The sequence below is a fragment of the Corvus hawaiiensis genome, chromosome 18 (assembly GCF_020740725.1).
Source record: "Corvus hawaiiensis isolate bCorHaw1 chromosome 18, bCorHaw1.pri.cur, whole genome shotgun sequence".
Lineage (NCBI taxonomy): Eukaryota > Metazoa > Chordata > Aves > Passeriformes > Corvidae > Corvus > Corvus hawaiiensis.
The window spans coordinates 7653359-7668416 of NC_063230.1; positions in this window are offsets into that span (position 1 = coordinate 7653359).

Genomic DNA, 15058 nt, shown 5'->3' on the forward strand with positions numbered 1-15058 from the left:
GGCACCCAAAGCTGGTTCAGGTGCCATGCCAAAGGGGAGGTTTGCACAAGCCTTTGGACTCAGAGTAACCATAGAGAAAACCTGTCACGTGCCAACATCTCCTCACTTTGCAGCAAGAGAGAGCTGCACTAAGAGCTGAGCATGTTTTCCTGCCTCTACTCCTCTATAGAGCTTTTGCCTCTTCTGGCACAACACAGTGCTTCTCCTCATAGCAGACAAAACTCTTGCAGGTTCATCAGAGCATGAAATAAGGTAGAAATTTCTAAACCTGGCATTGAAAAAGAAGTGCTCTCAGCTCACGAACACCAAGAAGTTTCTGTGGATTATTTTGCAACTGCTGCATACTCTAATTGTTTCAAAGAGGTCTTACATTTAATTTTTTTATACTTAGCCAATTTATTCTTTGCCCATGTTTTCAAGAAGTCTAAAATCACTACAGCAAAACCCAGCCATTGGACCAAAAATGTGATTCCCAAAGCTGTTATGTAGTCCTAGGTATTTTGGATTCTAGTCCTGACACAAGTAACAAAAACGATCACTTGGAACACATATGTAATTTTAACTAGAAGCCAATCTAAGTTTTAGGAGCATACACATTATTTATACTTGACTAACTTGTGTTTCAGTGAAACCTAAAACTTTCTGTTGCATGTTCACTAAGGCTGTCATTTCAGGTTGGCCACAAAATGCTCTGCTAAAGAAAGCAAATGGAAAATAGTAAATTCAGACTCCGATGGTGCACCAAGGCAGAATAATTCAGCATTGCATACAAAGATTGAGCCCGAAGTTAATCCTATTGCTGAAGGAATGGCTGCTGTACTGGAAAGGTTGCACAAGACAATTCACTTTATTGGATTAGCTTTGTGTGTGAAGAGCCACCAGCAAGTCCCTTTCTTGGGAGTTTCCATTATTCAGCTCCAGACCTGCACTGCACTTCCTTACAGTCCTATATTTCTCTTTCTGTAGTTTTATTCTTGATGAATAACCCTCAGAATATATTTGGTCTGTTGAGAGCAGGCACTTGGTGCTGTTTCACCCCTCACAGGTTCTTTCTGCTGGCAGCAGGGACTTGGAGAGCTGCTCAGAGTGACAGGACTGTTCCCAGGACATGCTGCAGCACGGAGCGGGACAGCCTTGAGGGCAAAGGAACTTCCCCATAGCAAAAGGCTGAGAATGGACATGGAATCTGGCACCATCAACATACACCTTCCCTCCCATCAGCTGAGCTGCTTTTCACACTCCTACCTGCACCTGGAGTTAATGCACTTCAGCTGGACATGGGAGAAATGCAGCTTCTTGCCTGATGTCTCCAGAACAGACATAACAGCATAAATCCCACCAAGATTCAGGGAGAAATGCACTCTTGGTGCATTTTCAAGAGAGTGCAGGCATTTTGGCGGCCTGCATCACATCTGCAGAAGTGTGTAAGGGTTCCTATTAAATGCAGATAGTGCCTAGTAAAACTAATAGACCAGTCAGCAGGTCTCTCTCTCCATCACCAGCCAGTGTCTGGATACCTTCAGATGGCAAACCTGTGGGTACTCAGCAAACATGCACTTAAATACTTTCTCACCTTTTGGAAATGGGGCTCCACCTTCTAAATCACCATGGTCCTGTTAGGACATAACCCACTGTGTCTCATAAGCAGAGCCCCTGAATCTGCATGAAAATCAGTGCAGCTTCACTGAATCCTGACAACATCAGCACCTCCATCAGCTGTCCCACATCACAAGCAAATTAATTATCATCACTTCTGCTGTAAAGTATTTAATGTCACAGCAAGACACATGGATCTATGTGAGTTTGTCATTGCATGCTCTCTACACACTGTTTTCTTTCCTGTTTCTGTACCTCTAAGGAACTCCACCTGAGAGAGCCCTGTGGTGCCCATCCCTGCTGGGAGATGGGTTTGTGGCTTTCCCCAGAGGCTGAACCAGTAGTTGGGAAATAGCTTGGGCTTGGCCTCCCGACAGACTCACATTTCCGTCAGCAGATCCAGGCTGCTGTGGACTCCTTGAAGCTTCAGGCAGAATTTCCCTCTGCTGCTCAGCTCTCACATAGCAGAGTGATACCACACAGGGGTGCTAAAACTTCTTCTTTAAAACATATTCTTCCAAATCCCATTGTTGAGCTATGGGAACCTGCCCTTGTGTCTGGAGGGCAGAGTTGGCAAAGCCATTCTTGGGAGGCTCTCTCTGACCACCCAGGGGCCTGCCTTAGCTCCTGAGCTGCAAAATTATCTGATGCCTCTTAGACCACAACAGTAGAAATAAGATGATTAGTGGAGAGGAGTGGGGTGAAGCAGGCTTAAAAGGGATGGAAGAAAATTTTCTGTTTACAGAGAGATAGGATTTTTTTTTAAAGAAATGCACTCTGTCCCCAACTTGCTTTTCTCGTGAAGCCATGGTTATTCGATGGGTTTGAGATCTGTTTTGGATAAAAGAAAATGTAAGTCCATCAAACCACTTGTGAATAAAGCAGGTCTTGTGCAGTTGTTTCAGAGGACAGGCTCAAGCCAGACAGAGGATTTACCTATCCTCGAGCACTGATAATCAAACAGCAAGTGCTGTCTGGTTGTGAATAAGCCAGTTTACAAGATTGAATATACAATATATAGAATTAATTTCACTACATTATGGCTCAGGTATTTTTTACCTGGATCCCTTACTGTGTAGGGCTGTATACTTCATTACCTTAAAGCGTGAATTCACCTCCTTGTGGATGTCACCAACTGGGGAACTGTGTCACCCACTGTGATGCTTGTGCTTGTGCTTGCAAAAGGACCAACGTGTTTTTCCAGCAGCAAGGAGTGACATCTTGACCACTCCAGCCCCAGGGTCCCAGCCTCTGGCTTTGCTGGGAGATGGGCTGGCCCTGGAGGCCATTTGGCAGCTGACCGCTGCCCAAGCAGTAACTCCAGCCCTGGCAATGGCTACAATCATAGACAAATAGTAATAAATAAGCAGAAAAGCACTGTGGCTTGACAAGCCTTGGGCATCCCCAGGGATTTGTAATGGGATATGGAGGTTTTCACCTCCTGGTCTCTGGTTCACATTTCAAATCCAGCCCTGCTTCGAAGTGACCAAAGGTCATTGCCAGGCTCAGTCGCCCGTGCGAAGACATAAATGGCCTCATTTCTCTAATTCCTCAAGCAAGGCTGGCGGGAAGACTGGATTTGTTTGGTTTTATGATCCTGATGGAACAGCCCAACAGCAAGGCTATCTGCATTCCTCTCCGTTCAGTCCCCATCCTGGCTGTGTGTGGAGCCTGTGTGGGGTGCCAGTGTGTGGCACTGCACCTCGCCCCAGCCCATGATGTACAGAGGGTCTGGCCTTGCTCTGACTGAATCCTGTAACTCATTTTGATTTTTCCATCTATAAAGCTAAACAAAAGTGTGCATTCTCTTGTACCAGGCCTGGTAGATTTGCACAGATTTCTGCAAGTGTGAAACTCCACTATGTAAGCACAGATCCTCAGCCCTGTAACCGGAGTTTGGTCTTGGTCTCTGCAGCCCAGATGCCTGGAAGGGCAGCAAATGGATCCTTCTAACCAAACTCAGCATAAAAGGCAATTGCACCAGTGCAGCCCCCTTGCCAGCTGCACCCTTACCCCACGGTTAGTCCTGGGGAGCTTGGGCATGGACTATATCAGCTTTGATTTCTTTAGTGACAACTTTCTTCCACAAGCTGGGACCAGGGAAAGAGCATCTATGACTTCTGTTCTTCCCCTGTTTTCCTCTGCTGGCAGGAAGGTGGCTGGGCCTGGGCTGTCCCACAGTGCTGGTGCTCACGTCTTACACCAGACCTTTGCCGTGGCCCCTCCAGCCCAGGCATTTTTCATACCATTCAGTGGGGTATAGGGTTTGTTTTCTCTTGTAATGATCACCACAGAGGCTCAGGGCTGACACACAGACCTCCACAGGTTTGCAGATTGCTCTGGATTCCCAGGCACAGAGGTGTTTTATAAATATCCCCTATTATTACAGTGCTCTATTAATAACTGCCTTGGGGAACAATGGGAGCACGCAACAGCTTTGGTCATCTGATGCCAACCAGCCGAGCCTCCTCAGGGCCATGGGACATTCCCAGAAAAGCATCTATTTGGGGAAGCATAGCATTTGCACACAAGCCCAGGGGATGCGTGAGGCCCTGGAGAAGGCCAGGCTGTGGTGTCTGCTCCTAGGAATGTGCTCTCTGGAAGCACAGATGCTCCTCAGTATCCTGGGCTCTCCCCACACCCAACAAGGGGATGTGTATGGGCCTGGCCATAGACCTCTCCCTCACCCCTCTGTTAGGGATGTACAAGAGCTGCGACCCTGGGGCATCCGGTTCTGCCTGTGCTCTTCCCCAGCTGTGCCAGATGGGCAGGGCAGGAAGGGAAGGAACGTGGCTTGTGGTAAATTTGGTTCTGCCCAGACACTCTTGTGGTTGCAGCTCTTGCAAAATTTGATTAATGTTCCCAGGGACATGTCCTGGCCATTGTCACAGTCTGCATCAACATTAGTGGTTCAGGATGAGAAAATTTTTGGGCAGCCTTGATGCTCAATTAAAGGCATTTTGGGGGAGAGATGGAAATTAAGGAGGCTGTTGGAATGACCAGCGTGTGTCCTTTAGCAAGCCACAGGTTCTCGCTCAGGCCAGAGACAGGGAGCTCATTGGGGACCCCCTGCCAGCCCTTGCTGCTACACGTGCACTCCGAATGTCCAGGCAGAGGGAGACATCCCTCCTCGTCATGCTGGGGACATGGCAGCAGGGCTCCACAAAGGATGAGGAGGAAAGTGAAACAGAGGAGCCCAACACTTGTTTCTCCAGGAGAGGCATGAGGGAGTCTCACTCCTGCTGGCTGTTACGGTCCCTGCTTGGGATCCTGCCAGATTCACCAGGGAAAATGGTACCAGCTTTTTTTCACATTGTTCCTGATGGCTGGGCACTTCCTGAGTCTTTCCAGTGAGGTGGGGAAGGGGAAGGAGAGGAAAACGGAACCTTTTTTTATTTTCCTTCTCTTTGCAATATCTCTGTGATCACAAAAAGCCATATTGCAGCTAATTTTCCTGCCTCTGTTCACATGGGCATTTTGCAAGGGCACAGGAATTCCTCTATGGGGGACAGGGGCTCTTCTGATGCCTCCCTGTGGTCTCTGAGCTGCCAGCTTACCGGTTTCCTGTGCTCAGGAGCTCGAGATGCAGCACTGGGCCCCACATCCCACTTGCTGCCCTGGTGTGTGGTGGCAGAGGCAGGGAGAGGAAGCAGAAGCAAGTGCAGAGCCTGCAGCCCTGGGACCTTTGCAGAGGTGGGAATGCAGAGGCAGAGGAGAGGCTGCACCATAGGGCTGTGACTCGTCAGGCCCAGAGCACCAGGAAGGGCTGCCATCCCTGTGGGGCTGGGGAACAGGATAGTGCTGAGAACTAACATAACTCAACAGACACCACCTGCAGCTGCTGTAGCTGCAGATCTCCTGCAGATCTCCTGCACTAATTTATCCAGCTAAAGACAGACACCTAAAAATGAGAAGTAAAGGTTGCAGAGTTCTGTGCTCTCTATTCATGACTGAGTCACTCAGCAGCTGTATAAAGAAGTTGCAGAGGTCAGCAGGTACCCAAGAGGACTTTCTGTGTGATATAAAGATGAAAAGTCTCTCAGTTCATCACTTCTGGAAAAACAGAGGTTTTGCTTAACCTGAATATTTGCAGGGCCTCAGTGGGAGTGCAGCCCTACCCTTGGTGCAGGCAGGATGCAGCATGGATGCTCTTGCTCTCAGGACAGTGTGACCATGTTAGTTCCCTCTTGCCATGTTGTAGTTTCCCAGTGAGGAAAGTAGGTGACCCCTAGGTTGTTTCTGTAGGTCTGGGGTGGGAACAGACCTTCTTGCACTAAGTATGATCAGCTCCCTGAGCTAAGCAAGGGGACCCAACTCCAAGCATCCACCACCCCCTAATTCCCCTCTGGTTCAGCTTTCACTTGCTTTTCCTTAGTAAGGACATTCTTTTTCTCTTTACCAACTGAAAAGCTGGGGAAACCTAATGCCAGTATTAAGAAAAATACTTTTCAAATTATCCTTTAGTTCCAACAGCTTAATGTCTTTACATATGCTTAGTGTGGAGTTTCAGCCTCATCTGTCTGCAGTGGGACTGCCCGCCCTGGTTGGGAGCAGCAGGACCACTTTCATGTCGATGTGTCGGTCCCCTAGCCAGCTGTGGGGAGAAGAGGCCACATGGACCATCGCCCCCCCCAGAAGGAGCCCCCTGAGAAGGGCTAGTTAGGTTTTTAAGGTTGTATGTCCCTATTCTGGAACAGAGGCAATGGGTGGAGTGATCCTTCTTTAACTACAGGTGGTGCTGAGGGTCTGAGAGCAGGACCTGTTGGCCATGACTTCAGTGTGGGCATGGCCGTGCTTCATGCTCTGTGTGTGTACAGCAGTGAGTGCAGGAAAGGGCTGACCCATGGCACAAGCCTGCGAATTCCATGCTTGCCTGGGTGGAGGCTCTGCCATTGTCCCTGGAGGTGGGAATGTGAGAATGTGCCAGATGAGCCCACTGAGAGCAGCGTGGTCAAGGCAATGACATGCAGGGGGTCTGTGTGGGGACAGAAGGTCCTTTCAGAGAGGCAGGAGCAAGGCTGTAGAGGGGATCTGCTGCTGAGCCCTTCCTACCTACCCGTGCTACTGGAGCCCAGAGGAAATCAGCCGTAAGCCCATGGGGATGGCAGGCCGCTTGTCAGGTGCTTTTCCAGTTGCCGTGAGTTTCCAGAACTCTCCTCTCAGCACCCACACCACCCCACCTGTGCAGCTCCTCTGCATCATCCGGCCATTCTGCCTGCCTTACCCAGAGTTTTCTGGGTGAAGGAATGTGTCACCCCAAAGAGGGGCTGCCCTCCACCCCTTCTCCACTCCTCCTCCTGCCCCCTCCTGCTCCACAAATAAACAAGGAGGTGCTGACAGCTGTCAGGTTTGGCCAGAAGACTTTTGACAGAAAATTGAAGCCCCTGCTGTGAGGAGGGTGAACTGGGGGGGCTGTGTGCTTGCGCAGCAGCCAGGAGTGTGGCCAGGCTGAGGAGGCTGCATTTTTAAAGAAAAGTCAAATACCAGTCTGATGCTCACCTGAGCAGGGGGAGCTGGGAAAGCCCAGCCCAACATTTCCTTTTCTCTCCTTTTCTTTCCGTGAAGTAACTCATACGTAACATCTGGCATTCATATTTTCTTTCCTTCACATGCACAGCAGAAACCCTGGTGTGAGTCATGTCCATTTAAATATGGAAGCACATCATAAAACCTAATGGAGAGTCCAAGAGGTGAGCTTTTATGTGGCTAAAACTCATAGAGAGGTCAAGACTGTTTGGTTTAAACATGGGGGGTCATTCTGTTCATGAAGGTGGTCCTCTAAATCTTTAGAAAGACTTGTTTGCTCAGCGCAAGAGCTCAGCGCAGCACCCCATGGTTTTAGTGTCTGGCTCCTGATGGCAGTGCAGCACTCCGTGCCTAAATGGAGGGGAAACGTGGGGCGTGGGCAGTATTCCGCAGCCATGGGAAGCCCACGACCTTGTGCAGGGATCCCCAGCCAGCAGCACAAGTGGGAATTGGGGCTGTTGTGGCAATGTGTTTCGGGGTTGTTACCTTGCTCACAGCAAAAGGCAACAATGATCACGCTGCTGGTCTTGCAAGGCCAGGGGAGCTTGGCATTCACCCGTTGCCTGTAAAACCCAACATGTTTTATGGGACAGGGAAGAGGAGGAGTGTTAACAATTCATTTATCCTTGTTAAACTCTGTTTTTCTTTTATGGACTCTGAAATAATTTTTGGTGACCATTTATTACTACTTTATTGTTTGGTTTATTGTGACTAAGCACGCAATAAAACAACCCTTCTGCTCAGGACTGGCATAAAGATGCTGTTTGATCTCTGAATTCTTTTGCCTGGTGTACATTCGTTTGAGTCAAAACAAGGCATCTGCAGCCTGTTTGGGGTCAGACAGTCTCTGCCTGTCCCTGGGACAGGGTCTTGTCCAAGTGACTATACCAGCCATGGGTATGAGTGAGTCCCAGCCTGGGGAAACAAGGACAGGATCTGCCCCTCTGACACTGGAATAGACCAGCTCAGAGCTTCAGGCTCCTCTTTGCTCATCCCCTGGACGGCAATGATTTTTGACTACAAGCAAACAAGTAATTCGGGATTACTAACCCTGGATTATATAAATGTGGATGCTCAGTGTAACAAGTATCACATCCAGCTCTCTCTTCAGCTCAGTCTTGGCTGAAGCAGGCACCAGAGTAGATCCATCCCATGTCCTCAGACACCTGCTCCAACCAATGGCTGCAGATTTAGGATGCAGTTAAAATAATGACAGCCAGAGGCAAAGTCCCTGACAGCTTAGAGGCATTTAGCACTTAGGGTCTGCTCTGTGGTCCTCCTGCCCCCGTCTAGTTTCCATTACCATAACAATATCTCTGTTTACTGCTGGTGACCCTGGTCATCTAAAGCTATCTTGCCAAGTGTCTTGACTAATATAAGCCCCATCCTCAGCTGTCTTTTGAATTTTCCACTATTTAATCCCCAGTTGTCAAGTTGGCACTGGATTGGATGATGGTAGCCTACACAGTCACCTCCGAGACTGAAGAGGAGATGATGGTCCCTGGGTTCTGCCTTAGTGCTGTATGGCCACAGGGGTCAGTGCAGCCAGGGTTTGGTGTGGGACCAACCTTTTAACAGAATCAAGGAGCAGTGGCTGGTACCCAGGCAAGCAATCCACATATCTTGCTCCTGACCCCAAAGTATGGGGTCAGCAGAAGCTGGACAACTCCCCTTGCTCTTGGGATCATGGGGATGCCTCTTGCTCCCTTCTTGAAGACCTAAGAGACAAACAATACCCACATCTCACATCCACCTGATGTGTATCTGCTGTGCTTATGTTTATCCATTACCTGCCAGGCTGCTCCTGAGGACAGCAAAGCAAAGCTGGGTTTCTGCACTCTGGCTAATCTGGGGTTTCACCTCTGCTGAAAACACTGAAGTGCTTGGGAGAAGGTGCAATTTCATTTAACGTTGCTCTGTCCTGTCTCTTGCTGCTTCCTGCCAAGAAACTGTCAGTTCCAGCCGAGCTTCCCGTTTGCTTGTTCTTTGCCATACCATGAAGTCTGGGCTCAGTTTGTAGCTCCTATAACTGCAGGAAAACAAATCCATCCTGCCCTTGCAGCCAGGGCTGTGCCTGAACTTCCCAGGGCCCTGAGTTTTGCTACTCCACTATTCCTTCTCTGCCATCCTTGCCCTTATTTGCTGCCAAAAGGCAGAGAAAATGGGATCTAATGCTAATAAGCAGTCCAGGTCAAGGTCTTGTTTGAATCAAAAATGGCCCCTGTCCAGTCTGACTTGCAGCCTTTTGCCTTGCCAAACCTGAGAGAAGTGGGAAAGAATTTGTCAGACCAGGCTGCTTTTAGACCTGGACTTGTCCAGCAAGGAGACAGGCTGCAGGACACTGACACCAAAGCCCCATTGCTTTTCTGAGGAGGGCACAATGACAGAATTTATGTGGTTCCCTCAGTGCTGTTCCCCTGTCACTGGGTCTTCTGCTCTTTTTTCATTTTCAGGTACAAGCTCTGCTAGTGCTTTCAAGGGGTTTCCATGCAGGTCTGGCAGAGACGCTGCCATATGTTTTTCATTTTGATAACTCCCCTATGGTGTCTGTTATCACCCAAGTTCTCTATTAAGATTTATTCCTGTTATTGTAGCAGTCGTTTTCCCCAGTACATGTGCATTGTATTTGGAGAGAGTCATAACCACTCTCCACATCCAACAGATGCTGTAGTCAGAGCGACTCCTGCTTCCATTTACCAGACCTTTCTACTAATATGGGATTTCACCAATAACCACAAGTGCTGTTCACTCCCCAAGATTTCCGCACTGTCATTTCTTGACTGTGTTAGTGGCAAAACACCGCTCAGAGCTCCAGTCCTCAGAAAGCAAAGGTTTGGCTTGGCTTTGCTTTTAATGCACTTTCCCTTTCAAAGCAGTGAGAGACTCCTGTTCCCAATGTCTGGAAGGCTGAGCAAGAATCAGCAAGTCTGTCCTGGGGTAGGCAATGGTCATTGTGAGAGGGGAAAAAGGCTCTTTCCCCTCTCTTGTAGGATTTGATGAGTGCATGTTGGGGTAGGGCATGGGATTTGTTGGGCCTGGTATATGGATTTAAGAAGAGGCCAAAGTCTTGGGTGGGGCCGGATGCAGTTAGGAGGGGTCAGGCTTTACTGGCATCAGTTTGGCAGTGCCCCACTACAGCTCTGCCTTTTGGCAGGAGAGTATGAAAGAGATGTCCCCCCTCCCCAGGGGCTGGCAGCAGCCCTGGCCCCAAGGCTGCTTTGTCCCTATTGCAGACAGCAGCACAACATGGGCTCCCTTAGTGAGGCAGCCTGCCTGCAGTATCCACAGACCCTTCCAATTTGCCCCTCTTTCATCCCGTAGCAGTTTGTTCAGCTCATACGGAAGAAAGGAGCTCCAAATGCTTTCCGGGCCTAATAATATCCATCAAAGCATTTCCAGGGCTGAGGCGAGGATATACACTGCAGCACGCAGAGCAGGAAATGGGCTCGGGTTTTCCAAAGCTGCCTCTTCCAACCAGAGCAAACCACAAGATCACGGGAGGACAAGAGCGCTGCGCTTGTGGCTTTGTTTGCCCCAGAAGGAATTGATTTGATGAGAAAGGAAATTGGCTTTCTTTAATCTGTCCTTGTGCTAATTCCGCAGAGGAAGGCGTGAGCATTGGCAGTTCCTGAAACTGAACCACCCCTCAGTGCCAGCCGCTTCGTGCTATTTGCAGGGATGGTGGTGTTTCCCAGGCTGTGGCCCAAAGGAAGTGCCTGTGGACCGCTGCGAGCCATGCATGGGGGAGGTGGAGAGCCCTCACCTCCAGGGCCAGTGGCCCCACAGGGACAGTTGCCAGCACAGCTCCCAGCACAGCTCAGCCTCTGGGTGTCTTATGGGTCCCCTTACACATGTGCCTTTCTCAGGTCACAGGGATCCCACTACTGGCTTCACCAGGGCCAGGTTTTCCCCGGCAAAAGCTATGAGGAAGGAAACAGCTGTGCTGCTTCTCACCTCTGGGGAGCCTGACTGTGCACCTTCAAATGTGTTTTCCAAACTCTGAGCCCAGTAGGACAAGAAGGAGGATGTTCCTTATGCAGCAGCCGCTTGTGTGAGAATAGGTTAGCTTTGAAGAGCTTTTTGCATTAAAAATATTATATGAGAAAATCACAAGAAATGTAAAAAATCCTCATCAATGGGGATTCTGGAATGGTTCCAGGCTGGTGTTTCAACTGAAAAAGGGGAAATGGAATTAATGAGTAGGAAGAACAGGAGCTGACTTAAGATGTCATCAGAGAAGAGCTAGAAATGGTGCAGTGTTGCTTTGTACAACAAAACCTAAAAATACAATAAATAAATTATACAAAACCTAAGCCAAGATTGTCCTGGATCCTTTTCAATGCCAAACAGCTCTCCAAAGGTGACTAGACATCATCACTGTTGTTTGCCCAGAAGGACACTGAGATGGAAACAGCAAAGGGATTTAGATGTGCCAAGCAGTCCTGGGTACCCCTTGCTGAACTTGTTTGAGGCATCACAGAGGCAGGATTGGGAGCTCTGAGGCTTGCTCTGCTCTGCTGCACCATGCTTATTTAGTAACACGTCATTGCCCTTCGAAGGTCTTGTGCAGGGATTACAAAGCGTATTGTAAGGGTTTTCCTTAAGGGCTGCTGAAGTCCCTGCCCCTTCCTTTCCCTGAGATGCCTGTTAAGGGGTGCCAGGTCTCCAGCCAGGACTCTGCAGGCAGGAGCACATAGGGTGCAGGGCACATCATTTCTTCAGGCAGGGCTGGTCACACTTCCAGCTGGTCTCTGTGCCTGGCAGGCTCTGACTGCAGTGCCTGTCTGCTGCAGCAGCCTTGGGCTCCAGCAGAGACAATCTGCCTGTCCTCAGCACCCTCAGCAGGGCGTCTGCCTGGGTGATGAGTGTCAGAGCAATGGTCTGGAATCCTCAAAATCCTTCTGCCTGGGGAGAGGGATGTCCTGTCAGTAATACTGGTGTGGCTTTGCAGGTGGGCAGAAGGTACCACCACTCCTTCCTCACCTGCCCCACCACAGCACTCCCAAAGGGACAAGGTCTCCCACAGGGCATGAGGAAGTAGAAAGTGGAGCTGAGAGCCGTGGACAGGTCACAAAATCCCTTAGGAACAGGCACATTCACAAGTGGGCAAAGTGGATGGAAAGGCGAAAGGACAAGTCTGGCAGAAGCATCTCTGCTTTTTTGCAGACAAACATGGGCTCCAGAAAGGGTCCTGGGCTCATCTCCGGGTCTGGTCTCTGCTCTCAGGGACTGCGCTCTGCCATATGACTTTAACATGTGTGATCTGCCCTCAGTGGCAGTGCAGAGCCTGCTGCCTCTCAGCTGGACGCAATCCAGAGGGTTCAGCTCCAGCACTGACGCAAGGAGAAAAATCTCCATGATGTAGCCAGTTTTTATGCTGGATTGGATTTGAAGAAGCAGCTGACATTGGCTGAAGTATCCATTCTTTATGGCCTTTGGGTTAAATTTGCAACATGTCCAATGTAACACCCAGCAATGCAGGGAGAGGATTTATCCCAGTGGGATCTCCTGTGGATTGTGCAGCCTCCCATTAGCATGCTGAGCCCTGCGGTTTGTAGTTTGTGTTCATTTGTTTGTGCTAACGTACTGTGTTATGTTAGTGATTAATATATATCATCATCTGCCACACCAAACCTCATGAAAACATCTGAGCTCCAGCACAAGTGATGTCAATCTGTTTGCTATGACAGGAGACAAGGTAGAACAGCAAGGAATGTCTGGGCTATTTTACTGGCCTAATAGAAAAGGACAAAATGTCTTGCAAGGAAAAAAATCCTTACAGGATGGTCTACAGCAACTGCAACCAGGCAGCTTTGGGGGACACCACATCTTGTGACAGTGACTGAGCTCTGCAATGACCCCCCATGCAAGGACAGTGCTCATCTAACTGCAACCTCTTGTGGGATGGAACCATCTGGGTCCCCCTGTATGGAAGTGAGCCCACACACAGACAACCTGTATGGCCACAGCAGCTCTGCTGGTGCACAGCACCTATGTGGGTCAGGCCTCAGCGACTGCACCCAAATGAGAACAAGGCTTCCTTTAGCCAAAATAAAGTCTGCACAGGATGCTGCAGTGGCACTGAGTGAATATAAAGCTTCGGTGCAACAACCACAACCTAGTTGTGGATAAATGCCTGACCTTCCCTCTAGCGACACGGCTGCAAGTGGATGGCTTGAAATCAGCTCTGGCTCCACAGAAAGGATCTAGCAAGAAGCAGTGAGGCAGCTGCTTTCCCTTTGGATGCAGATAGCAGCAGTGTCCTCCTGTGCTCTACAGGAATTCTCACCCGCTCTTCCCTCAATTTGTGCTGCAGTAACGAAATGCACTTCAACTAAGCCTTTTTTGGCACCTCGGTACTCCAGGGCATGGGGGGAATCCTTTCAAACTAAGAGTGCCTCATTCCCCTGTAGCTGCAGCCCCCATTTCCCTGCACCCAGGGAGCACAGGCAGTTGGGCAAGAGCTTCCCCATCCACGATGGGGCCGGGTGAAAGTGAGGAAAGGGCCAGGCAGGGAGGATAGGCACTAATTCTCTCACACCTATTAGTGGCAGATGTGTGTGTCATCCCCAGGCAGCAGAGTAGCATCCCCATACAGAGCTTTCTCACAGCATTAATGAACAATAATGAGGACAGGAGTGACAGAGAGTGACTGGTTTTAGAGGTAGCTCCTGATGCACTCAAAATCAGACACGCAGGGGTTGCTCCTGGTGGATCTCCAAGAAATGACCCCAACTGTCAGGTCCCCTTCCCCAGGCCACCCCGGGAGCTCTCAAGGGAACTCTGCATTCTGGGGCTGGGCGAGGGTCCCAAAAACTTTATAGCCCCAAACTGTGGACCACACAGGGCAGCTGCACTGCAGGAGAGCATGGATATCTATCTCACTGGAGAAGCACGAGCAGTTGTCAGAGTGGGGGCCTGGGGGTGTGGGGAGGAGGGAGCAAAAGAAAAAAGAGGGGAAAGAGAGAAACTCCACCGGCTGTGTGCTGGGAGAGAGTGGCTGACAGTTTTATTTCTGAGAATTTCCCCGTGCGTGATCTCTACATTGGGATCTGCAGGCAAGTGACCCTGTAAAAGCAGCCTGAAATCCCCATGGCAAATAACATGGAGCCAAGGCTGGCAAGCGGGAGCCCAGTGGGAGGTGTGGGGAGTTTGAGGGCTATAGGAGCCCAGTCCCATTCCCCCAAGACCCTATGGAGCCCCACAGACTCCCCGCCGTGCCCATCAGTCAGGCAGCCCATGGAGCCCCACAAGTCCCAGTTTTCACTGACACATCACTGTCTATTAGCAAGAAAACGACTGTTATTCATGAGGATTGAGCTGGCTATAAAACAATTCTTTCTTTTGGATGCTTCCTTCCTTGGGGTGTTTATCTCCTTCCTTCCTTCCTTCTGCTTCCTTCCATCCTTCCTTCCTTCCTTCCTTCCTTCTTCCTTCCTTCCTTCCTTCTTCCTTCCTTCCTTTTCTTTCTTTCTTTCTTTCTTTCTTTCTTCTTTCTTTCTTTCCTTTCTTTCTCTTTCTTTCTTCTTTCTTTCTTTCTTTTCTTTCTTTCTTTCTTTCTTTCTTTCTTTTTCTTTCTTTCTTTCTCTCTCTTCTTTTCTCTTTCTTTCTTTCTCTTTCTTTTCTCTTTCTTTCTTTCTTCTCTTTCTCTTCTCTCTTTCTCTTCTCTCTTTCTTTCTATCTCTCTTTCTTTCTTTCTCTCTCTCTCTTTCTCTTTCTTCTCTTTCTTCTTTCTTTCTCTCTCTCTTCTTTCCTCTTTCTCTCTCTTCTCTTTCCTCTCTTTCTCTTTCTCTCTCTTCTCTCTCTTCTCTCTTCTCTCTCTTCTTCTTTCTCTCTTTCTCTTCTCTTTCTCTCTCTTCTTTCTCTTTCTCCTCTTTCTCTCTCTCTTTCTCTTCTCTTTCTCTTTCTTCTCTTTCTTTCTTTCTTTTCTTTCTCT